At 39.2% G+C, this 25387-nt stretch overlaps 1 long non-coding RNA gene across 1 annotated transcript; it reads left to right on the top strand.

Moving 5' to 3' along the window:
• Nucleotides 1-17462: 17462 nt before the first annotated feature.
• LOC127382167 (uncharacterized) lies at nucleotides 17463-25089 on the top strand. Its single transcript, XR_007888895.1, has 4 exons — nucleotides 17463-17728; nucleotides 20187-20294; nucleotides 21347-21554; nucleotides 23978-25089. It is a non-coding gene; the product is annotated as an uncharacterized LOC127382167 (long non-coding RNA).
• The last annotated feature ends 298 nt before the right edge of the window (nucleotides 25090-25387 follow it).

The following is a 25387-nucleotide window of genomic DNA, read 5'->3' as shown; positions in this document are numbered from 1 at the left end:
CTACTGCTTTTCCCAGGGAGATTTTGTCAAGCAAGGATTCAGAACAGTGTGTGAGGTAGAGGGCTGAGCAGTTTTAATGGGTAATGGTGGTCACCAGCAAAGCTGACTGAAATAGAGCCCACTAAGGGGTGTCTCATCAGAAGCTGCATGCCCCAGTTTCAAAAGGAAAGGAAGCTCCAGGGCAACATTTATGGTCATAAAAGAGAGAACAAACCAGCTGAACCAGAGTAAGACTGGCATCAGGAGTCCTGATCCTCAATGCTGGAGACTACAGAGGTTCCTGCTCCTCACCAGGCAGAGAAAAGGCTTTGGTGTGACTTCACAGATCCTATGCAAGCTCAGAACTCTGGCTGTTGATGAGTTTGGTCTCTCAACAAGTTACTTAGATTTATTTCATCCTAACGCAGAAAGCAGCTGTGGTGTTGACATGCCCTGGAAGCAGAATGTCTTCAGTCCATAGTTTAGATGCCTCTTGTATAAGCAAAGCAGCAAAGAAATTTTTTAGGTGTATCAGGGACTTTGTCTTGCAGTGGTCTTTTTGGTGTCTCAAAGACCGCACCTCTGCAGTAGTTTCCCCTTAGCATAACAGTGCAGTTTGTCACGGGGTCAGAGGGGCTGGGTGTCTGAAATTGTTTTCACAGCAGGAATATACTGACAGTGCAGATATGAGAACCATGAGATAATTTAGTCTTCATAAAAATCCACATGTTTCAATAAATGTACAAGCATTTTGGTTGTAGTTGGCAACATTTATTTTGGAACAGATAGTCAATGTCAGCATGCAGCACAGCAGTGCCCCTTCACAAGAGATTCTTTGCTGCCATAAATTAATTCCTCTTTTTTCACTCCATTAAATATATGTATTTGGGTAGTTCTAAGAAGCCCAACAGATAATTCTGCATGAAAATCAACTCCAAAAAAGCCTGACAACCTAGACAATGGAGCCTCATTGAGTGACATGGCAGTTTAGCTGTGACGTTTCTCAATCAGTATTTAAGCATTTTGATTAGAGGCAGTGCAATGGATGGTCAAACAGAAGCTGTTTCAGCAGGCCGTGGATTGCTTGGGCTGGATGTGTGGTGTGTTAGCAAGACAGCAGACCCAAGAGGTCTTTTTGAATATTTGTTTGACACTGCCAGATAACCGGTGCTGGGAATTTAAGGCACCAACTCATCTCTGAAATAACACAACACAACAGCCGCAAGCTGAAAAGCATTTTACTGTTCCCAGGTGAATTTCTACACTTCAGCAGCCTGACCTCTAAACCTGCTTTGTCACCCTTTGTCAAATTTGGCAATCATAGAAAGTGTGCCACAGGAACAGGGTGGAGAAAATGCAATTGGTATCTAAAACGAACCATCTGCCTTTCCTTGTGCACATGTCCTGTGGCACTCAGAGAGGGCCTTGGGAAATGAAAGAACAGAGCAGCAGCTCCCTCCTCTTTGGCATGAGACAGCCCTGGACAGTTCCACTTTCCACTTCCTAGTTTCCTTGTGGAGAAGCCAGAAGGACTGGTGGTCAGTGTCTTGGACAGAGGACATGGACAGAGGATGCTTTCAGTGCACCTGCTGACATGTGCAAATAAATGATGGGTGGGAAAATACAGTTCTTTGCTTAGGCTCCCTCTCAGAGAATTTCTCTCTTTGTCCTGGCTGCTCACTAAGCAGGGACACTTAGGTCTAGACTGAGAGGCAGAAGATTATTTAACTCCTAAAAAATAATTGCAGGACCTTCTTACATCTTCCTACATCTTAATCCCTGCCCCTGTTTGAAACAAATCTGCCTTTCTTTGTTTCATTTCTGTACTTAATGATAGTTTTTCTTGTCCCACCTAGGCTAATTCTGCTTAAATGTTTGTTTTATTAAATATTTATTTTATTGGCTTACATTGTGCACTACGTCAGATACCTGGAAGGAGTGCTATAAAAAATAAAACCCAGTAAAATGTTTTTTTATGGATGATAAAGGACTTTCTCTATTTGCTGAGCTTAAGCAATCAAATGAGTGTAATTCACTGCCTCTGCACTCAGAGTCTTCAAAGCAATTTTTGAATAAGTAGATTCCTCTCTCTTTACCATATAATGTTGTAGAAAATTGAATTTAATGGAAATTACTCTGTAAAGGACAGATTATACCCCATGAAGTTTACTTGGCAGTTTTGTCGTCACCAAGTTTTTTCGTCACCAAGTTTTACTAGTGTAACTTTGCAATTGGATCTGAGTTCCATCACTAGCTGGAGACAGTGACAAAACCAGGGTTAAAGAACATCAGAGCATTTAATCTATTTCCTAGCATTTTAATATAGATCCAGTAAAATCTCTCTCTTTTTCTCTCGCTCCTTCCCTACCTGGGTGGGAGGCGGAGGTGATTGAAAGCATTGTTGTTGATTCTGAGTCAAATACTATCTGGACAGTCAGTGTCTTGAAAATCCTGCAGTAATCACAGACTACTCGAAAAAGACTATGTCTGAATGTCATAGTCAGTGGGTAAAGTCCAGTTAAAACTGAGAAATACGAAAGTCTAGCAGCTTTGGAGGAAGCTACATGCTCATGGCTGGGTGCAAGTTCAGGAGCTAACTCACAAGGAGCACTTTCAAACCAGTGAAATTATAATCAGGAGGCAGGATTTTCTGCAGTTCGAGGCAGGAATTGCCACACTCCAACACAGAGAGAAGAAACAAAGCACAGAGAAGCAGCCCCTCCAAAAGAGACTGGAGGAGATTCAGGCCAGTAGTGTCCCGAACAGGGCAAGGTAGCAGATGAGAGAGTCATCCACTTAATATTATAGATTAAGAAAAGAAAACAAAAAAACTGTGTTTCTTCTTTCTGCTGGCAAAATATCTATCTCTAAAATAGCTGCCTGGGCTTCTGAGACCTATAATCACATCACAACTAATTAAAACTGGCTAATGAACATCTGCCCAGCAGGAAGAGAAAAGCTAAGACATCTCTTACTCCTGAAAGTGCCTGCTTAATACCAGTTTGCGGCCTATGAGAGAGCACAGAAGAACCCCTGACTGCCCTGACTGTAAGGAAATCTGCCTTAGATTTTTAGAAATGGCTAATGGATCCAGATGCAAAATCTGAGCCCCTTACTGGGGGGCTTGGTTTTTGTAAAGTGATCAGTCCTTCCTGACAATAAACTATCTTCCAAGTACCCCAAGATGAACAACAAATATCTTAGTCAGTTCTAAAGTATAATGCAAGCATGTAAAATACACCCCACATATATGTGTACATGTGCTTGCAGACCCATACTTAGAGTGAATTTGTAATGTGTTCATATGGAGTCAAGTCATTTGGTCATATGAGAGACTCATAATAAAACAATGGTGATTTGAATTAAGTGTGAACTACACAAATGCTGTCAGCTAATTCTGAACAGCTTCAGTATTGGCTAAAATAATTGTTTCTGGATTAGAAGGATTAGCTGTTGAGATTCGGTATAAACAGGTCACAGCAACAATGCAATTGCTCAGAGGGCTTTGCTCCAACACACATTCATGCTGTTGATGCAAAATGTACACAGAGCACAAGGTCTGGAAAACACATGCAGAGGCAATGGCAATTGATGGCTGGATGCTGGATTTCTCTTCTTATGGGACACCAGTGTCCCGAGTAGGGGATGTTCACCTCATTCTTTCTTAGGCTGGCATGGCAACCCTAGAGGACATCATGTCTTTCAGCCTGTACCAGATATATATTCATTCACCTCTACTCCACCTAAGCCTTTTTATCTACAAGGCTTCAGACTGGACAGTGAGCAGAAGGCAGCCCTGTCCAGCTGCAAAGAGCAGTGCTCAGTTCATGCTGCATAAACAACAAGTAGGGATTGCCTCGGAGATGACCCAAGGTCTCTCTGGATCTGTTCACATACATGCACTTTTTCAGAAGAAAGTTAAATCTTTGGAGTCAAAGTGCCTGTGTACAGGAAGGGTCTCTTGTTTAATCTTACAAGACATTACAGACAACAAATGCAGACAACTCGCACCTTATTTAGTGCATTTTTTGTTAGCTTTAGCCTCTCTGAAGCGGCTGGAGCCCAATTGTTTTTGGCACAGGCCTGCAGTGCAGCATTGCATGGGTGACGAACATGAGTCCAAGAGGTCTTGTAGGAGTACATTTCCTCCACGAAGAGCACATACAACAAAGTACAGAGGTTTGCAGCTACCCACATGCAGACTTAGTGGGCTCTGAGGAGCACCCATTTTTAATAAAATACCAGTGTTTGTGCTCTGAAGTAGGCAGAAAGTAATTTCATATTTTTTTTTTAGTACTTTATGGCAATTGAAGAAGTTTCTTGGCTTTGGATTTGCTTTTAAACACTAGATGGTCTCCACTGTTTGCTCCTGTCCAGATAGATTACCATTTATTGCGTAAGGGTACATAAAAATTTGAAAAACAAATGGAAGTTTGTCTAATAGCACAGTTAGAAAAAAGAAAACAACACAAATCCTGGATGTGTTAAGCATCTCTTTCAACAGTCCACCCTCTTGTGTTGGATTGTGACCAATGAAATAATACAGTACATCAATCTTTTTCAAAAAACAATATCATTCTTGCAATGCCTAGATGGCTTCTGGGATTTGAGACTATTTACTACAGTTTCTGAAATATTAAGACAATGTTTATGTAAATAAAAGTATTTATCTAGGTTACTGCTGTCAAGTACCCGCTGAGAAACATTCTGCATTTATAGATGACCTTAAGCAACAATAGCAGCAGAAATTACCAGCAGCCACCATTTGGGATAGGCGTAAAACACTACATAAATCTAAAAAAACAATAGTCCAGATTCTGTTGTTAGGGACCACCTGGTGCTTTTAGTTACACAGCTTTAATTCCCATTAGTAACACAGAACTTTTTCCTTGGATTATAATGTTTAACCACAGAAATCAAACTATAGCAGTTTTTCTGACAAGCAGCAATGCTCTTTCATGTTGTCAGGAACAAGTTTTACAGAAAGTTACTATCTATCCTTTTAGGCAGAGGTTAGGAACATTTTTTAGTATAACAGTATCCACTAACACAACAAAAATAAATATCAAGATACTTTCCTTCGACTACTATAATATTGTAGGGCTGCAGGTCAGATGAAATAAAGTCATGACTGTTTTCAGACCAAGGGATGGGGTTTCATTAGCCTTATAGAAGGATTTGCCAAGATAGAAAGAATAAAGACAGTTAACCTAAGCATTTTAAGTGGAATAGCAAATCTTTTTTTTTAAATAGTGAGTGGACAATGTTGTTCAGAATTAAAGCAATACTTATTCAATTTAATTTGTTCCTTTTCCAATTGAGCTATCAGTTGATCATAAATGAAGATTTTTTTATTATTTTGCAAAACTTAAAAAAGTGTTTGAGATCTAGTTGTAGGTAGACTGTGCTTTATGGCTAGTATGCCCTTCTGGCACATCCTCTCTGGCTGAAACAATGGAAAGACATGGAGAGAAATTATGTTTATCCATTTATTTATCAGATAGAACTGATACAATTGCCATGAGTCTTCTTGGCAAATGGTGATGTTGTTTTCATTGTTCTTCAGTCAAGAATAAATTGCACTTTCAGGACAGTGGTCAGAGAGCTCAAAGCAGCTCATGCACAAAGAGGGGAGAAGAAGGTATGGAAGCAGAACCTACATGCTCATCCCCATCCTTCCAGTACAGAACTAATCTCTGCAGGGCACTGTGAAAGGTCCTTTTCTCCTTTCCTCAAGGCAGGTTTCCACCTTTCTCAGCAGCTGCAAAGCCAAATGTGTGTGGCTGCTGCACTGGGCTGCACAGACTTTGTCCCCTTCTTTTTATGTTTCTCTGCCACCTCTGTCAGCACAACCACTTATGCAGTTGCTCAAACAGGAAAGGTGGGCAAATTAATCAGGTTAAACACTGCCAAAACAAGAAAAGTGTGTTTTTCCTTAGGTCGGTCTGTTCCTCAGCCCAGAATGGACAAGTCCCAAAACATGCTGCTGGCACTGTGGAGCAAGGGAGGATGTGAGAAGGAGGAGCAGAAAGGAGTGGGGACTGCCTAGGTGGCCATGCCTGGCATCAGAAGCCCTTTCAGCCCAGCACCATTCTGTTTTCATCCCAGTGCTCCTATTTATAATCTCTCATGCTACTGCACGCTTCCAAGTTTGACATGTCACCAAAGATGTCTTTATTCTCTGTACGTATTTGTGCAATGTCACTGTGCTCACACCTCTAATTATCATGTAGCTCTTCTCTGAGTACGTTCCCTCTGGCTGACAATTTTCCTACCAGGTTGATTCACAGCGAAAGCATCTCCCACAGCCCTCATATCAGCGTGACAGAGAAACAGCCTCCCTCCAGCTCTGGAGCACAGTGCTGCCCAGGAACTGCTCCATCACCTGCCTGGCAACACCTCCTGCCCTCACCTGCAGGCAAGTGACACTGGTACAGTCTTGGTAGCCTCAGGGTCTGCCCACAGTGCCTTTACTTTTTCAAAAAAGAAGCATTTTATTTATGCGTGTGTTTCCATATATACACGTACACACACATATAAGTATTTTATGAGTCTCTATATATGTATGCATGTGAATATGTGCATGTGAATTATGGATGTATAGGTATGTATCCATACGTATGTTTGTGGATCAACACGCATACATATATTCACATGTAGTCCAACAACCAAAGCAGTTGGATTCACAGTGATGGTAGAAATTCTTATGAGTTGCTTTTATAGTTTTACATTCCCATTTCCACCTATGGACCACTCTTCTGGCATCACAAACTGTTTTCTTCCCCTAAAATAAGAGTATATATACAACAAGAATTGCATCATAAGTGTCATAGGATAACTAGAAAGCTGGATGCCTAGGAGAAAAATGGAAGTGTAAAGCCATTTACCATTCATGTCCAAGAGATTTCCACTGAATTAAAAATAGCAAATTTTGACTCTTTACATAAACTGTCTTTCTGAGACTATCATTTTCTAAGAAAATATCACATTTGGAAAGAAGACATTTTACATAAAGTTCTTGAAAACTTTTCCTGAGAATTTTCTTTAGAATTTCTTGAGAAATGCATTTTTCTATTATTAAAAAATCCTGACAACATATTCCTTGCCATGAGGGTGGTCAAGAAATGTGGCAGGCTGCCCAGAGTGGCTTTGGAGTCTCCTTCCCTCAGGGTTTTCAAACCAGACTCAGCACGGCCCTGAGCAATCTCCTGCTTTAATGAGGAGGCTGGAGTAGCCCACCTTGCATTTTTTGTACAAGCCTGTGATTTTCAGCTAGTTACCACATGGAGGAAGCATGTAGTTTATGCTGGCCATGTGGCAAGCTTTTAGGATTCAGAAAGTGATGAGCTCTTTCTGCAGCCCTCAGCAATGGCTAGCATACTTTTAAGCTTTCAAAGGATCCTTAAGGATCCCTGTCCTCAGTTGTCGACTAATTCTGTCTTTAGCCATGTCTAATTTATTACTTTCTGGCTAGCAGCAGGCTGAAGGATGAGGACCTGACTGAAGTGGCCCAAGCTTTTGTAGCTCTCAGTCTTACTGAGGCACAAGAAATGGGAACTGGCAGTGAGCCTCTCCAGCTATTTCAGCATCCTGTTCAGGAACAGAGAGCAAGACAGGCATTGCTTGGTCCCTGTCCTGCTGTCACTAAGGTCTGAATGTCACCTGTGAGGCCTTATTCACCCCTTTGCAGCCTGACCTACCACATCTGCAACACCACAGTTAGTGAAACTCACTCACCAAAAATCCTTGAGTTGAGCATGGAGGACAACAGGGAGAGGGAGAGCTGAAGGTCTGGTACCTCAACAGATCTGTCAGAACAATTTCTGAGGGCAAATGTGCTGCTGAAGGGCTGAAGTGTGTGTGGTACATACCTCAGCTACTCTTCACATTTTCCTTGACACTGCTCTGAGTTTTATCTCCTGCTCTCTTGTCACTTCAGTGTTTCCCACCTTTCATGTTCCACTTGTGCAAATAAACAAGATATAGTATTAACACTAATTCATTTAGCAAAATTGTAGCCTTGGCAAAAAGGGCCATTTCAAAGAGAGCTGGCAGCAAAATAAACAGGGGAGAAAGATAAATTCACAAGGGAAGTAATGTGAAGGCGTGAGCAGCCCATGGCCAGCCTCTAACTGCTATTTGTTCTGTGCTTCTCCAACTAGAAATCAAATGGTTTGGTAACAGCCAAGAAAATCCTGGCTTGCACGTCACCATATAACCAGGAAATTCCAGTAATGAAAATATAATCCTGCCATAAAATACAAGCACAGAAAATAAGAAAAAATATTTGCAGCTCTGAGGAAAGAAGAACTACACAAAATTGCAACATCTTCCTTGCACCTGATTAACGCAGTAGCAAAATTGTGTAGTATGGGACTTTTTTCCCCCTAGGGGACCAATATACTTTAGCTTTTTCTTATTGACAGTGAAATTTATAATAAAACACCTCCTTTTTTTTTTTCACATACTCATAATATTCTGGAAAAACAATTTACTTTGGGGACTAAAAATCCTTTAAATCTAGTCCCAACCCAGAGTAAATTCTAGAAATTTGAACAAGATGCTGTCAAGCATTTCTGAATTATGTGTTGATGTCTGTCAAAACATCCACTTCCTTTAGGTTTCCTTTCTTTTGTGTTCTCAGTCACAACCTAAACCAAAGAACTTGTTTTGACTTAAAATTTCTCTCCTATGCCTACACACTTTCATGGACAAATAAATTAGGTCCTTATAAGTTATTTGAAAATGGATTTTTTATGTATACTGGAAACATTAAAAGGTAATGAGGGTTATCATTGCCACATGACGTTAGAAATTTTACAAGTTTTCTGTGTCAGAAATCCATTTTTCCAGATGCTCAACAAAGCAGAGGCCAGAGTGAAATATTTTTTGTCATGTCTGAAGCAGAAGGAGATGAAATAGCCAGAAAAAAAAAATAGAATTTCACACCTCATTTTTAAAATAAATTTTAAAAAATTAAACAATCACAAAATCACTTTTCAAAATCAGTGTGATGGTCAAACATACACAGGCATTCGGTCAGTGCAAATACTGGAAAAAAAAATATTTTTACTGGTAACCTAGTCACAAAATATAGTGTCATTCATTGAATACAGGCTCTGTTGTTATTGAAATTGAAGTTTCTTTCTTTTAAGCTCAGGAGATCCCTTCTTTCCTGCAGAACTGGAAATGTGAGTGGCTATGAGCACAGGATGTACACCCAAACAGAGAAAACCTTTTGTCAATAACTGTGTGGAATTCACATGGCCCCTGCTCAGTGAAGCAGCCCCAGGTGGGGGGCAGGGAGGGGAGCTGAGATTCCCTCACCTCTGTGCTGGATCTGTAAGGCTGTAGCAACCTGGACCCCTGACCTGAAGGGGTCCCTCACGCAGACCCCAAAACGCTGCTATTCCCAGCAAAATGTGTCTGTGACGCCAGAGCTGGAAACCTACTCTCATAACAAATGCCTTGTGATTTTCTTTGACCAGAAGTGGTCAAGTCCTTAGTTTTAAATTTCATCCATACACTGGGACAGGTTCACCAAGATGAAAACGAAATGCCAGAGAGGAGGGAGAGGGATGTGCATGTCTGGGAAACCTAGTCCTTACAGAAGAAAAGAGTTGAAATTCCCTACGGACTGTCTGGCTTTGTGCTTTGAATGTTGTTCACTTAAATTGGTTGCCTGGTGTAGTCATATCTGCTATAATTGCAGCAGATTGCAGTTGCTGAAACATCTCCTGCATGCATACCCTTTTATTAAGGCATATAAGCACAACATTTCCAGTAATTTAGGGTCAGCTAAAATTTCCCATTCCTTGGAAGTTGCCTTTCCTGTAGTAGTTTATGCAGCATCACTGGAGCAATAAAAAACATAATGAAGTACAGTAGTTACTATGTTAGAAGTTGATGTCACTAGCTCTAAGGTATTCCTTGGCATTTAAAGAAAACCCAGCTTGTTAAAATCTGAAAAAGAATATGCAGAACTGTACTCAAAGTTCAGCTTAAAAAAAAAAAAAAAAAAAAAAAAAAAAAAAAAAAAAGCCAAACCATTGTGTTTTTGTCTCTTCCATTGAAACTCTTTTATCAGTTTTACAGTTTCTGTCTGGCCCACTAACAACTTGTGCTATATTATTTTTCTTAGCATCCTTTGAAGCAATAACTTGTTTGTTTAAGAAAAAGCAGGTTCTTTTCCATCATATTCTTTCATAACTACTTGAAAGACATCATGTTTTAAGGGAAAAGAGACCCAGAGTGAGCAACCTGAAGCCACCAAAATATGGTGATCTCAATGTCACTAATTTTTTCCAATATTCAATGTTTTTCAAGAAGCACCCTCTACTGGAATTGTCTTTCATTAAAAAGAGGTAAAGTGCCAGGTTTCATGGTTCTGGAAGGTTATTTGAGAGTCTAAAGTGACTGCAGAAATCCTGAGGCAATTAAAAGAAAAAATATTTTAATTTTCATTAAATCTTAAAGCAATCCTATGATTTATTAGCATATACTTAACGAGCTTTTACCTCACATAGCCGATAGTATTGTGCTCTTTCCCTGATTATGATGTGGCTTCTCTTTCTCATTATTTTAATGCAATATTTTATGCTTCAATAAAGACAGCTCACGATTAAAGAAAAATTTTTGTCTCCCGGTTTCCACTTCCGCCTTCCCATCATTGCAGGCAAAATTCTGAAAACATAAAGCCTAAAAATTAGGATGTGAAAGAAAGCAAACCCAAATCAAAACACACAAAAACTCAAACATCAAATAATGTGCTTTTCTGCTTTTCCTTTTTTTTGTTCTGTTTTTTTTAGATCTCCCAATACCTGGTCTCATGGAGAGCCAGCTTCTGTTTTTTGGGACCCATAAGGTGAGCAGTACTGTTAGTTAGCACTTGAAGGAATTATTTGATTGGATTTTTTCTTTTATAGTACCTTGAAAATGGAAAGCACTGTTTGCCATCAGTTCTACATGTTGGTTATACTTTTTAATCCCCTTATTATTTGTATTACTGTAGAGTCAGGAAGGCTGCAATGATCACAAGCCCGTTCCATTAGTTCCTACACACAGCACAGTGAGCCTCCTCCCTGAAGACCCCACAGTCTGAATGGATTGCCCCAGTCAATTTATTCAATTAAGGGGCTTTTTGTTTTAGTCAGTCTTTGCTAGTGTAGGGGCACCAATTAAGTTTCGTCCAAAAATGGCCCAGGAGGTTCAGAGCTGGCATGTTTTCAGGCAGGCAAAGGGAGCTGGCACTCATCCTCCACTGGAAGAGGCTCTCCAGGGGCGCTGAGCTCTTGTTCCAGGTGGAGCTGCCAATAAGCAGGAAATGCAGAGGGCTCTGCTGACTGCAGGGGCACAGCAACATTTACAGGTGCTTTATAAGCTCTCTGGCTATGCTTTTTACCTTTACCTATGCTTTTACAGGAGTTAAGTAAACACAGGTACAGAATAACCCAGAATATAGCGAAGATATGGTGGCATCTACCAGTGACTGAGATACTACCTACCTTAGCATTCCTATAGTCAGTAGGACCTTCTCCATTGTTTGGGATAGGGCACTCAGGACAACACACACATAGCATACAACCTTTGTCTCCTCTCCTTCCTTCTCCGTCTCCCTCTCCCTTAAAAAGAAATAAAACTCAAGAAGTGTAGATAGCAGAAAATTTAAAAATACCCCTATTGAAGTACTAACCGGAATAACAGCCAGCAATGTAATGACATTATTGATTTCCAATCTAGAAACCTTAATCAAGTTTTGCAAGACCTTGCAGCTGCCAGCCATTCACAGGCTTTTCAAAGCAGCTTCAAGCCATGTCTAGCTGAAGAGCTAAAAACTAGAGTGCTGATAACACAGGAGCTGCTGGTAAGGACAATCATCTGCCCAGCTAGGAAGACATTTATTTATAGAAAAGCCTTTGAACCAGACCACTACTTTAACATAGTAATAACCAGTTATAGTGAATTCAAAGAGTGGAAGGGTGTAACACAGCCATGCATTATATACCCCATTGTAAATGGTCTCTGAGGGAAAGCCTGTAATTTACGGAGGCTTGAATGGCAAAACCTGGGTCATTGTAACAGATACTTTTTCTTAGTTATTTTTACGGAGAGGGTGAAAAACTGGCCTGAAGAAGTCAGGCAGTGTGTGTTTTCATTCAATCTTAGTTAGCTATGAAACCTCATGGAGCACAATCCCCCTTGGCCAAATATTTGTTTTAAGATTAATTGTTCACACAGGAACTAAACAGCAACTTGCTGAATGCAAAGCTTTTTAAATTTCTCAGGATGTTTTTCTCATGTGTTGCTGGCTCTTTCGTATGTTCTGTCACCTTCAGGAAGCAGGATTCGAGTAGAACCAAGGAAATGACTTTACTGTTTGTTTGTTTGTTTTTAAAGTTTATACACATATGAGTCGTTTTTAGGATTAATAATACAGGAGAGCCTCAGAGCTCCATTCAGATGTCCCTGTTGTGTTAGATCACTTCACTGCAAGCACTCAGCAGACAGCATAGCCCAGAGCACACCCCAGGGAGCAAAATCCAGCCAGCACTGTCCCCACGGTGCAGCACTATCTCAGGTAGGGAGCCAGGTTGGCAGCAAAAGGGAAGAAAAGGAAAAAATGTGAGGAGGGAAGCAGAACCTCAGGCACAGAAGTCCTTGATGCCTGCAAGTCAGTGCTCCAGCCCAGCTTCTACAGAGCTAGTTTTTTGGCCAGAAAGGACTGTGACATAGGCATGTCACCTAACTCAGACGGAGAGCAAGGAAAAAAACTTACCCTTGACTTACCCTTGCTCCTTGACAGCTCCCAGTTTTGTCAGACCACTCCTTCAAAAGCCAACCAAACCTTAAAGCTAAGCTCCTCAAGCCATATAGTCAGTTCAGAGCAGAGTATTGTACTTCACCTTAGTAACCCACATCTGAGAACCATTTTCCAGCCAGATGTAGACATTCCCCAGCTCATTCTAGTAGCCATACCTGTATCTTTAATTTCTCAGTACATGTTTCACTCCCTCTCTTCTCTACCCAGAGGGTATGTACGTATGACAGGAAACTTCCCTCTTTCAGTCAGAAGCTGTAAATACATGTACATCTACAAGTATATTCATCAAGAGGTGAAGATTACTGTCCAAGGGTTCTGTTGGGGTTAGACTTTGTTGTGCAGCTCTAGCAGCACCAGAGAATTGAAGATCTCCTAATCTCCATCTGCCTACTCTTTAATGAAATACTACCCAGAATAGGTCCAAATTTTATCTGTATGATAAGTCTCAGCTCTATTATCCTGATTTCCTGTTGATACAGAGTAATCTTAACTATGAACTGCAAGTCTTGTGTGAAAAGAGCAAGATTCTTGTCTGTTTTTCATGGATTATGTTTATAGACTGAACAAATTAGAAAAATAAAAGGAAATATTTACTTAACCACCACTTGTGTTTATCCTTGTGCTCTATACAAGAATTCTTCATAGTCCTTGTCCTCTGGCTTCCAAAAGTCACTTGATTACCAAAACTAACATTCAAAATCAGAACTAAAAAATGAGGTTTTATCATCTGTTCCCCAAAATAGTGAAAAAATCACATGCCTTTGAAATGGTGCAGAATAAATTGTTGGCATCTTTTGTAATTTTATCACAAATGAGGTGACATTTGTGGCATACTTTAAAATTACAAACTTCCTCTTTTTCTTTTCATTTTTATTTTTTTCTATTCTTCTTTTTCTTTTTCTCTTTCTTTTTCTCTTTTCCTTTTTCTTTCCCTTTTCCTTTTCTTTTTCCTTTTCCCTTTTGGAGGAATGCTAAAGGGTAGAACTACACTGAATAATGGCAGAACTAAATACTGAGGAATCCAGTAAAGCTACCTACCCACAGCACCAGTTGAAAGGGGAAGCATGACCAGAATTAAGTGTTTAAAGGAAGATGAGTATAAGGCACATGCTGTGGTGAGCCTGATTCTCATTTGCTATGAATCACTTCTTCATTACTCCATAAAGCAATCTACTTGAAAGTGAATTTTAGCATTAAATGAGAATTAGGCTCTCTATTATTGAAACTGAAGTCAAACCCAACTAAACAAAGAGAACCCAGACAGCATTCAATACATAGGGCTTTTTTCAGAATAATAACCAGAAAGTGATAATTAGCCACTCTTCCCATAATACATAGTTAAACCCCTATGGTGTGTCTTATTGATTCTAGCAATGTCTTTTATGGCAAAAAGACTATTTTTCTTTATTGAGGCAAAGGAACAAATCCCACATTCAGTTTCACATTTACTAACACGTGAAAACCATGACAAAGCACTGCTACAAATTGCATTGTAGCAAAGGAGTCAGAAAGGAGAAGCAAACTCTACAAATTGTAATGTGAGATACGTGTTTAGGACCAAAGGCCAGAGTATCCAGGTCTACTACATCACATGGTTTTATCTGGTTCAGTGCATGCTTCAGTTTTTTTAGGATCTAAATTAGTAATATTGCCATCATGTAGTAATGTCTGGAGTTTTTCTAACATTCACATTGAAGCACAGTACAGCTTGTGCTCAGTGTGAGTTAAAGATCTTTGCAAATGCAGACTCTGGCTGAGTTTCACTTACAGATCTCTGCTAATGTCTACTCTACCTCAGCAGTCCCGTTTAGCACTATATCAAACCCATTATTCATACAGTGCAAGTACAACAATTCGATTTGCACCAACAGTCATTCAGCAACCCCTTTTTTCATCTAATCTCATGTTAATATTGCCATTAGATAAATACCTTATGTGATCAGAAAGAAATTGCTTAATAACCAGTGCCATCCAGCTAATAATAGCAGTTTTTAAGTAGAAAACTTCCAAATACCTGTATTTTCCTCTACAGCTGAGATTAAAAAAAAAAACAAAAAAATGTACATGCAAAGTGACTTGCATTTGGCATAGCTAGAGTCAGATTCTCTGTGTTAAATTTGGGTTTATTTACAATAAATAATTAGTGCAGCTGTTGACAGCATTTAAATAAATCTAATTGCTGCTAAACTATGTTTTCAGAAAATAATATTTTGTGGGTATCATTTTGGTCAGAGGTTTGTAACACAGAGATAAATATTATTTAAAATATTTATTTTACACTCCAGAGGCTCAAGAAATGTGTCAAAATCAGACACGGTTCCAGGCCAAGATCATGACTGGAATTGACCCAAATACAAAAACAAGTGCAGCTAAAACCATGCAGCTATTTCCTGGATTTGTGAGGGAATGTGCCAGCCTTTGACTTTTATATGTTCCTAACAGTCAAGGGTTTTTCCATACTTCCTTGCTTTGCCTAGCCTCCCTTTTTGCAGACAAAGCATTGCAAAGAGCATAAAGTGTCAACAGAAACAGCAGCCCCAGCGCTGGTATCAGGGGGAGGCTGGCTCAGGCACAGGAGGACACTTTGAACAGCACGATAAGCAAGGTTAATCATGCCTAATCAGCTGCACTCACCCATCCCACTGCAGCACAGAAATCCTGGAAATCCAGGTACTCCCAGCGACAGCACAGGGCAGAGAAACTTGTGCCTGTAACTGAATCAGGAATCGAAACCTTCATTATCTACACAGAGAGACCTGCATGACTATGTTGGATTCAGACAGTTAATTTTTAACTTCTGAAGTTAGGTGTGATGTAGCCAATCTGAAATGACCAGAGGACACAAAAAAATGCAAATTGCATCTTCTAGTCTTAGGCTGGATCAAGGTAAGATTATAGCACCAATAGCAGCACTATCTAACTGCACCATTGATTTCAACTTGTGACCTCTGTGTCATCATTCTCCTTTTGCTTCAAGGTACATAGTTTTACATAAGTTTTGGCCCTAGTCCATAGTTAGCAAATGGTAGGCTTCTACAAGTCTCAGATTGTATACCACAATCCTCTATGTAGCACACTTACAACCACCCCAACCACACTTCCACCTCTCCATATGCTCAGTGAGTGTAGGGAAATCACCCAGATATTCTTCTAAGGTCAAAAAAGGCCAAAAGGAACCAATATCGAAACCTCAAGCTTCTGAGTAAATTTCCTCCAGCAACTCCAGCATCTTTTGCAATGACTTGATATTGAAATGGAGCATATCTTTTAAAAGGTTTGACATAATATAGGCGTTAGTTTATTTGCAGAGTGTAACAGCTGTTAATGACCCATATGTAAAATGCCATGTCTTATACCAAGTTTGATTTTAGATTTTGTGGCTGTGACTCCAAATTTAAAGAACATTTTTCTTCTGAAAATGTGATTATATGTGATTATACACATATATACATATACATTAATCAAGGGCAAATTCAATATCATATTTATATTCAGCTATCAAGATTGAAGTGGGAACAGAACACCAGTGGTTTTCACTGAAAATACAAGTTTTTCTCTGCACTTTTCGATAGCTTCCAAATTTTGAGTGTTCAGGAATACCCACAAGTATCTGTTTCACAGTGAAGGAGTATCCCTTCACCAAAAAAAAAAAAAATTGAGATGGCTGGGAGGAGAGCAGAGACAATAGATTTGCTGATTTGAGGAATCCACATGTTGTCTTGCTCACATCGTCAACATTTTTAGATCCTTGGACAATTCATTGCAACTAATCTGATTCACGGTCAGCTATAGATTATATGAGAGCTCTGAATTCTCACCGTGCAAAGTCTAGTATTCATTGCTTCAAAGTACTTCTTTACTAGCACTTCCATCCCCACTAACAAACAGAGGCATAAAATGACACACAATGCAGGGCACAGTGTTCTTTGAATGATGGCCTTTAAACCTGAGGTAAAATTACAAGACTGAAATGGTGCAGGTTTTGTGGGGAGGAGTGGAGGGTTTTTTTGTTGTGTTGTTTTGGTTTTTAAGCTCTCTTATAAATTATATTCAAGTAGCACTGGAAAATCTTAAACTGATCTATCCTGTTAGAGAAAATTCCAGACACTTCATTGAGGAGAGACTATAAAGACATTGTTAATTCTCCAGCGAGACCTGTTATTCTGTAACAAGTTGATTAGTCATCTGGCAGCCACTGGGTTTGATCTAATCACCCACTGAATGCAACTGGCAGAAGAGCCAAAACACATCTTCTGTGCATGGCAGTCTTTCAAGTCTGAAAGCTGTATCCAGAAAGAAAAGAAAAGAAAAGAAAAGAAAGAAAAGAAAAGAAAAGAAAAGAAAAGAAAAGAAAAGAAAAGAAAAGAAAAGAAAAGAAAAGAAAAGAAAAGAAAAGAAAAGAAAAGAAAAGAAAAGAAAAGAAAAGAAAAGAAAAGAAAAGAAAGAAAAGAAAAGAAAAGAAAAGAAAAGAAAAGAAAAGAAAAGAAAAGAAAAGAAAAGAAAAGAAAGAAAGGAAAAGAAAAGAAAATTAAAAAAGAAAAGAAAAGAAAAGAAAAGAAAAGAAAAGAAAAGAAAAGAAAAGAAAAGAAAAGAAAAGAAAAGAAAAGAAAAGAAAAGAAAAGAAAAGAAAAGAAAAGAAAAGAAAAGAAAAGAAAAGAAAAAAGAAAAGAAAAGAAAAGAAAAGAAAAGAAAAGAAAAGAAAAGAAAAGAAAAGAAAAGAAAAGAAAAGAAAAGAAAAGAAAAGAAAAGAAAAGAAAAGAAAAGAAAAGAAAAGAAAAGAAAAGAAAAGAAAAGAAAAGAAAAGAAAAGAGGAGAATTTGACTTAGTACCAACACCAAGGTGAAGCAGAGCAGGGAGGGAGAAGTGTGGCTGAAGATTCACTGCACATGATTTTTGCAAATCTTTTTATTTGTGGGTCCTGGTGGAAAGGTAAGTGCAAGTAAGCAGTAGCTACCTGCATTTTTATTACCAGTACAACTCTCAGCTGAGTAAATTCTGTCAAGAAAATGTAAGTTAAACCCTCAGAGCAGGAGCCAAGGGAGAAGAGTGTAGTGCAGTAGCTATATAAGGAGAATCAAGCATAGGAACAGGGCATACCACTGCACTGCATATGCTTCACTGCTTTCCTGACAACTAAAAGTAGGATGTCATGCATGGGCATCAGTGAAGCTAGTTTTATTAAGAAGGAGGATTTTTATATGTACATTTTCACCAGGTTATCTTTCTCTACTTGACAGCATTAAAAAGATGGCTTGATTTTCAGTTCAAGGTTCAATGTAAAAATACAGATATTACACCTATTATGCTTCATTAAGTTAATCCTTAAATTTTCTGTAAGCTTATTTGATGTTATTTATTATATAATAGAAAATCCTAGTTTGTTTCCAATATTTCAATTTTTAACAGCTTAAAATATACTGCAAAATGCCAAATTGCATTAACAGCAAAATATATCCAGTCCTGAAATAAGATCTCTAGCCTAATCTCCAGATTCAAAATATATTGTTACCCAGAAAACCATTTCCTGGGAAAGAGTAGATTTGCTTTGGATCTGATTTAGTGGGAACTTCTTACAAACAAAATAAACAGCTTCAAAAAAAATTTTAACAATCCACTATGTATGACCTACATACATCCAGGAAATCATCTGATAATGTTTTCACCAAAATGAGCATAACAGTTCAGTGTAGCCTGATCAAATGAAACTGCTCATTCTTAAGCACTTCTGCAGCAAGATGTGAGAGACAGTATTATTTTAGACTTTGAAAGACAGGTACTAATACATGTATAGCATACATGAACATATACACACAAAAATAGTAGATATGTATCTAATACCTACTGTAAAACTGAAATAGAAGAAGTCTATTTTGGTAAAAAAGCATTTAGGCAGTACTGTGTCATCACTGCAGTTTGAAGGAACTTCTTCCTAGATAAGTTCCAGACTTTATCTTTATGGGCATCTAATAATGTACTTTTACCTCTCCAGCTATCCTATTTCACCACCAACATTAGCAGTTACAGCCAAACATCACTTCCCTCGAGGATCCTTGGAAGACTAATGAATTTTTTTCTGGTATTAATCCAAGGTGATAAAAAGCCAGTCATTTGCTAATAAGCAAATCTCGTGTTTGGCCATACTGAGACCTGGTATGAGCAATTGCTGGAATATTTAAAACCTGGGGATTAAATTCAGGTGGAAAATAAACTGGTTCGTATTTTTGGTTTTCCAGAAAAGAAACACAAATGGATCATGAGCACAACTCTTGCACAAACACAGCCTAACTCAACATGGACGCCCAAACTGTGCCCTCCTCTGTGTCTGCAAGTCCTAAAACATAACTTTACATGTAGACATCATGGCAGCAAATGACCCTTTTGATGTCAGTAGCACTATATGCCCTAGTAAAATTACAGTTTATGGAAGTGTTTGTAACCTTTAGCTGCAATTTATTCAGAGCTCGGGGTGTGTTTTGGATGTACATGCATATTGCATCTTACACAGACCTGTCATGATCACCCATTAGGGCTATGACACTTCTTCTGTATTCCATGTATCACACAGAAATGCTAATCCCTAGGATAATGGTACAAGAGAATCTGCTCATGCCAAGGACACAAGGCAGGTTCTGAAGGACTGTCTCTAAAAAAAATTACATTGAAATTAGTCAGGATTCCCTCCCACCCCAGTTTATTATGAATTTCTGTGTGAAAACTTGATTGAGGTGTACAATAAGCCAAGACAATGGCTGTAGAAAACAACTTTATGTAAAAATGAAATGTACTCATCTAAAGGTAAAGGCCACAACCCTGACTAACTAACATTTTCTCTATTGCTATGCTCTCACAGCTCTTATCAGGAATTTTGAGTTATGATTACAAAACATTTCTGTATAAAGCCTTTTCATGTGGAAAAATGCTAATAATCAATTAAATGCGTTCACAGTGAGAATGAAAAACATGCAGCAAAATGCTGTACATTAATCCTGTAAGTAGTTAGTTGCTAGCTCATCAATCTAGTTTTACAGGCTAATGGTCCACAGGATCCTCTAACAGCAGTTACAGCAATTTGTTGCATTATTTAGTGTCAGACGTAGAGGGATATATTTTCTTACTTTTCTATTTAAGTCTTGTAGTGCAGGAAAAGAAAAGATAAAACAATTTACCTGAGATTAGACCATTCATGGATATTTATAAAACAAAAGTAATTTCACATTTTCTTTTTACAGAATTGTGATTCTTTTTTTGTTTCAGAAATGGATGAATTGTGACAGTTACTCTATTTTATTGCTCATGCTTACTGTATGTGATACTTGCTCTCATGACATTTCACATGTCAGATATCATTTTGCTTTTCTCATTTTTCATGTTCTCCCTGCCATCATAGACTACAACATCATCATTCAAGGCATGAGGAGGAGCTGCTTATCATCTCTTCACTGACTCACACCCTCAGCTTCTGGATTTCAGGCACTTTAGCTCTCTCAGCTAAATGGTACACAGTGTTTTAAATTCCCCTCTTTCATTCTCCTGTAGATCTTCGCATACACTGAAACCCACAGAACTATTTCAGCCAATTTCGCTAGGCTTTTAGTCAAACCCAAAGTACTTTCAATATCAAAATAGAAGAGGTACATCAAGACATTCTCAGGTAAATAATCCAGCTCCAAAAGCCAGTGTGCATTAACATCCCAGATTCATCTCAGCTCTTCATCATGCCGCAATTTTGCACTTAGTACACGCAACTAACAATTACTGCATGAAAGCTGAAGTGTCAGAGTAGATGCGTGCCTTATTTAGGATCCCAGAAAACCTAACCAGCAGCCCATGAAGAAAAGCAGAGTAGGTCACACATAACTCTGCATTGAGTCAGCCAAGGAAGCAGAGTCACTTGGTTGGCTGTTCTGGTTAAATGCCTGGATAAAGTACGAGTACCCTGGTATGACCTCTCTTTCTGCAAGACTTGTGCTGCCTTATATGATCGCTATACTTATGTAGAGTATCCTGCAGCTGAAGGGTGGGCGTGAGCTGGCAGATGTTTTTCTGGCTTTCTTTAGCTTGTCAGAACTGTTGCAAGATGGGGACAAACCTTTAGACACTGCTATCCCTCTGCATCTCTCAGGTCTGCATTTTAGGGGGGAGAGATGTGCAGGTCCACGGGTCCCAGTGAAGTCTCTCCCAGCACAGCTATCATTTGCAGTCTTAGAGACTTGCAAATGTCTTCCTTGCCTCTCTGATGCTCCAGTTTACCAATCTTAGCCCTATCTCACAAGTGTATAGCAGGGCTTATAAAGGGTTTTCAGATCCAGAAATCTCAATGTTAAAAATCCTAAGTTTCTGGACCTTCAGAATCGTATTCAAGCATATCACAAAAATGAGATAGCGCATTCTAAGGAAACAAGAACCAGTTGAGACAACGAGTGTTTAGGGCATCAGCAGAAAATTCCACAAAATCCTTAGTAATTAAAATATTAATTAAAGACTTGAATGACAGCTACAACAAACATAACTGTGCATGAAGCTGCAACAAGGCAAATTTTTCCACAGGAATGCCAACCCAACTCCTTCTAACAACTTGTTCTCTGAAGAGGTGTGATTTGGCAGATCTTTTGAGGAAAAGAGGCGAAACAACTCCTTAGCCACATCACCATGGAAATACAAATACAAACAGAGCATCTCCTGCTTCCACAGACTCCAGTCGTTCGCAGCTCAAAGGCACCGTGGAGCACGAGGTGTAACAGACCCAGGAGCTCAGGTAACAGTAGAATTCAGTTGCTGCCCCCTTACTGAAACTTTTCCTGAAGTTCAGATCATTTCTGTGAGACTCAGCAAGCTTTTGCTGTAATGCTCTCATTATTTTGCATTGTGTGTGACTCTGCCCTTTTCTGTTCCAGCTGGGAATAAAAGCAGGAATACTGCAATGCCATATGAAAAATTGGGGTTTTTTCTTCTTTTTTTTCTTTTTTTTTTTTTTTTAATGTAAAATAGAAAAGTCCAGAAATGTCTGGAGAGAGCCTGCTTTTATAAGGTTTTTATCCCTTTTTTTTTTTTTTTTTTTTTTAAATAACCAAGCAAGTCTTTTCTCCATTAAACAATAAAGTCTTTTGAGGGGCAGGCAACTGTCCATAACACTCAGCCTTCAAATCTTCTTTTCCCCCTGTATTTTCCTCTGGAATATTATTAGGGTGGAACTATTCCAGCCTACTTCAGTAGGCACCCTAATGTCTCCTTAATTTCTGTATGCTATGGAAGAAGAACTGAACAAAGTGCTACATGGAAAAGTTATCAGTGAGATCAAAGAGGCAAGCAGGCAAAAATTGTAATCCTTCATACTTATTGGAATGGCATGTGTAAGAAGGTATTTGAATAGATGAGAATCAAAGGAAACTAGTGCTTTGTTCAATGCCTTCAGTAAAACTACATGCTACCTTTTATCAGGGACAAAAGTTGTAAACTGCCTATAAATACTCTTCTCTATCTAAAGTTTTATTTTTGTAGAAGAGGGAGGAGCTGTAGTGTCACCCTGCACATATGCAGCTCGTGTCCTTTTTTATACCATTTGTGCTCTATATTGAACTACTGGGCTTGTTCAAGCTTCAGATGTATCAGATGGTTCAGACTGGTGGGACTCGCCCCCAGAACAGGAGTACAGGTGTTCACTGTGAAAATATTAAAATATTTTACATACAAAAACTCTCCCAGCTACAATCAGAGGCCTGTGCCCTTTTAAGAGGCTCTCCCAGGCTTGGCACCACCTTTTTTAAACAGGCAGTTTATCTTCTGATAAGAAGCAGAAAGACTTCATTTACAGTTGTTTAATGCTATTAGAGCCTATGCACGTAGTTTCTATAACAAGGTAGGAAAACAAGCCAAGTCTTCTGCGTAGGATTTCTCTGATCTCCAGGATATAGGAACACACCTATGGTATCTTGGTGTTTGAGTCACTGGGCTGCTGATGTCACACAGTATGTGCTGTTAGGCTCAGTAAGTGATAGAGAGAGTTCACTACAAGACAATAGCTTCTGGTACACTGACGTATCACCTGCCCATTATAAAGCAGTAACCAGGAAGAAAGTTATTTTAAAACATATAAAAAATTACATTTAGAGACAGAAAAAAACACCCATTCTGTTTTCCATTAGTAATGTGATGCTATTTAGCCTGCCTGAAACATGTGACTATAGTGCTGAGCATGAAAAATCAAAATCAGCACTGCCCTTTGCCCCCCTGGTCTGCCTTGGCCACTGGGCTCCCCAGACACCCTGCGAGACCGTGAGGCTCTGGCACCCACAGGGTGCTGCAGGTGAGGAGCACTGCAGGAAGGGCTGCCAATTTTAGCCATTCCTCAAGGTCTTGGAAAATTTGTTCTTAAATATGGCTCAGCAAACAAAGCAAATGCCAAAGTCCTGAACACTTTGTAACATTTAAATAGGAATCTCAGCTGCTGTCAAGACTGGCATTTCCTATCCAAACAAGCGGTGGTGTGGGTGCTATCAGAGCATGCACTCACACCTCCCAGACATCCTGACACACACAGTGGGAGGACCAAGAGCAGTTTGTTTCAAGAGAAAAAGCATTAAGAAATGCTTGAGCCCTTAACCAAATGAAGATGAGGTTGAGCAGGGATTCCCATCACAGGGGAGAACACAAACAGTGCCCCTATGGTTTGCAAGGACAGCTGTGACTGCCCCAACAGAAGGAAATAGCAGCTGGCTGCTGCAGGGAACAGGACTTGGTTGACTACAAAAGTATCAAACATGCTTGAACATCCATCAGCCAGCTGTGCTCTGTGGACCTCTCACACAAAGATAATAGATTAAATGTGTTTAATTAAATGGATGGTCATTTTGCTCACCCACACACATACATGTAAACAGTACCAGTCTGAAAAGAAAAAAAAAAGAATGTTAGTTCTGTTAAGCAGCCAAAATTCTAATTTCTTTCAGTTAGAAAGGAATCCAGGTATTTTCCCCTTTTTTGTTACTTGGATCTTTGTGTATAGCATGATACTTTGTTTTATTCTATTGGAAAAGAGAAAAGAATGTGTTTGAAGTGAGAAGAAAGTCTTCTCAGCATTCTTTCCTTAAAATGTTTTCACATTTTATTTCAGAGGAACAACTTATGCAATTAACAACCAAGGCACTTGCCCAGTTTTACAGAGTTTGGTATCTAATGTAGATAACACGGCTTGTGAAAGCTGGACTGTGATGGAGGCAACCTCACATCAGGCTCCACCTTCTCCTCACCACACTCCCCACTGGACCAGTACTACTAGGATTTCCATACACCATGACATACCTTTTGGAGACCTGGACTACAAAATTACAACAGCTCAGTGTTAAAGTCAGGTTTTTTTCCCCTTACATCCAATGTTCCCTCTTAATCTCTCAAATGCAGCATCCTGGTCCTGCTCCCTGGGATTTCAAAAGGTATGTTTCTCTTAAAACTCCACTTATCTTTTACCCTATGGAAAGAGCAACTCCAGCCACTCTTTTCCTTTGGACTGGTAAGGTGAGTCCATTCCCATATCTTCTAAGGTCCCATTTTTTCTACAAATAACTCTCTTTTCCTGCTCTTTCTCTGTGCCTTCACACTCTGAAGCATCTTCACCACATGACACTATCCATAATAAGAAAACTCTCATCTACTCAATCCACTCTTTCCTTGGAAATTAGAATTATTAGAAAATAGTCATTTGTGTGAACTCTGAAGCAGAAGGAAGCTAAGTTCATGTGAGAAACTAACACCAGAAAAAAATTATTCCTGTATATTGAACAGTAATATCTGGTTTTGCTATTCAAACTATCAACCATTTGAAGCAATGCTGTTAGTAGAATTTAGAATTTATGATTTTGAAAGATACCATGCATTCAGTCACATGTTAACCTTCTCTCAGAAAAAGCAAATGTTCACCAGTCATTAACATTATCGTTCTTTTTAGGATATTTTGCCAAGGGGAAAATGGCTAAGTATGACAAATGTTAACTATGCATAGTTTACTTGAGTATCTGATAGATGGGTGGTTAAATGGATGAGCAGAATATGTTCCTTAGAAGATCTCTAGACAACTTCTTTGAATATTCATAGTTTTGTGCTTACAGGCAATAGTTCTGTGCACCGGCCCATTCTACTGATAGCAGATACAAAGAACATCTTTCCCTCTCATGACTAAACTATATAGAAATAACCAGTAGAAATACTCTTGCAAAACATTCACAGATCTTGCAGATTGGTTTGTGAATAATCATGTAAACACTGGAAAAACTTACTTTGCTTGTGGTACAGAGATTGAAGGATGATAAAGAAGACATTAACCTGCTGCCTAGTCAGCACTTCAGGAACCCAAGTTGTGCAGCTGGGGTAAACCTCTCTCTCAGAGGCTCCAAGAAGTACGCTGCTTGCTGCATTTGTACAGAAGATGCCACTGAGAGCTGGAACATACAAAAGAATTTCTGAGGTAAAGGCTGTCAAAGTTCCTTCAAGGAAAGCATTCTTGGGTAAACAAGCAATCATCTTCAACTGTCAGACTTGCCTTTCTGTTTGCTCATACATAGTCTTCAATCAAGTGGGAGAGGTAGTTTCTTTGGC

Source organism: Apus apus, chromosome 3, assembly GCF_020740795.1.
Source record: "Apus apus isolate bApuApu2 chromosome 3, bApuApu2.pri.cur, whole genome shotgun sequence".
In the NCBI taxonomy this organism is placed as follows: Eukaryota; Metazoa; Chordata; class Aves; order Apodiformes; family Apodidae; genus Apus; species Apus apus.
The sequence above is the reverse complement of the archived record's forward strand: the minus strand, read 5'-3'. Positions and strand labels throughout refer to the sequence as shown.